This window comes from Palaemon carinicauda, chromosome 20, assembly GCF_036898095.1.
Source record: "Palaemon carinicauda isolate YSFRI2023 chromosome 20, ASM3689809v2, whole genome shotgun sequence".
Classification (NCBI taxonomy): domain Eukaryota; kingdom Metazoa; phylum Arthropoda; class Malacostraca; order Decapoda; family Palaemonidae; genus Palaemon; species Palaemon carinicauda.
Window position 1 is genome coordinate 92,573,594 of NC_090744.1, and position 1,683 is coordinate 92,575,276.

The following is a 1,683-nucleotide window of genomic DNA, read 5'->3' on the forward strand; positions in this document are numbered from 1 at the left end:
CAGAGGTATCCTGAAAGATGCTTTACAGTCTGTCTCTTAAAACCTCTTTTTCAGAGGTGTTGGCTAACCTTCACCTGTGAAGGAACAGGTAGTGAACTACGTTGTGGAACTTTCTTATGTATGGTTGACGGTGTGGGGTTGGCCAAGCTGGAAGTTCCATTGGAACTTTGATGAGAAGATCCAGGTCAGGATACCACTCTACCTGAGGTTACCTACGCCAGGCCAACCAGTGTTAATTTCATGTTTATGAACTGCCTTACTCTGTTCCGAACCTGACACATCAGGCAGAATGGGGGGAAAGGTGTAGAAGTCCATCCCATCCCACAGGTGTTGGAATGCATTCTCCACTACCGCAGCTAGGACTGGGACTGGTGAGCAATACACTTAAGAGTTTGTTGTTCAGGTGAGTGGTGAACATGTCCACGGTTGGGTAACCCCATAAAGTCAAAAGACTCGTTACCACTTGAGGAAGCATAAGACCATTCTGAACCAACTGTCAACTCAGATTGTATGCTATCATGTTCCTTCTCCCTAGAATAGAAAAGGCCTTACTCTGTTCAGAACCTGACACATCAGGCAGAATAGGGGAATGGTGTAGAAGTCCATCCCGTCCCACTGGTGTTGGAATGCATCCTCCTACCGCTGCTAGGTCCGGGACTGAAGAGCAATACACTGGAAGTTTTTTTTTTCAGGTGAGTGGTGAACGTGACCACAGTTGGGGAACCCCACAAAGTCAAAGTACTCTTCACCACTTGAGGAAGCAAAGACCATTCTGAACCAACTGTCATCACCAGTCAACTCAGATTGTATGCTATCATGTTCCTTATCCCTAGTATAAAGCAGGCCTTACTCTGTTCAGAACCTGACACATCAGGCAGAATGGGGGAAAGGTGTAGAAGTCCAGCCCATCCCACGGGTATTGGAATGCATTTTTCATTGCTGCAGCTATGTCCGGGACTGGAGAGCAGTACACTGGGAGTTTGTTGCTCAGGTGTGTGGTGAACATGTCCACAGTTGGGGAACCCCACAAAATCAAAAGACTCTTTGCCACTTGAGGAAGCAAAGAACATTCTGAACCAACTTTCATCACCAGTCGACTCAGATTGTATGCTATCATGATCCATCTCCCTAGAATAAAGCAAGGGGAAAAAAGACTGCATTTCTGTGAGCTCAATGGCCTATTCCCACTGACTGCTGGCATAGCTGATTGGATACCGAACCTCCTTGCTTGTTGACGTAGTTCATTACTGTGCAATTCTTGCTCATCAACTACACAGAGGGACCTTTGAGTGTCTCTGAAAAGTGGAGTAATGCTAGTTATGCCGCTTTTATATATACGTAGTTGATATGGAAAGTCTTGTCTTCCTGCGACCATATCCCTGAAATCTGATCTCTCCAAATTTGAGCTCCACATCCTTGCCGAGACACATCTATAAAAAAAAAGAAGAAACTCTAGTGGAGGAACTTGGGGTTCCAGGTTACAAGTTCTCCACCTTCAGCCACCACAGGTATTCCATTCTCACTTCTCAGGTCACTTCTACTGGGGCTGCAGGAGGGTCTGATGTCTGGGACCATTCGCTCTTTAGAGACCAATGCAGCAAACTATGGGGCGTCCTCCCAAAGGGAATTAGCTTCTCTAGGGAGGAGAGATACCCCAGGAGTTTCTACCAAGAATGAGCTGGC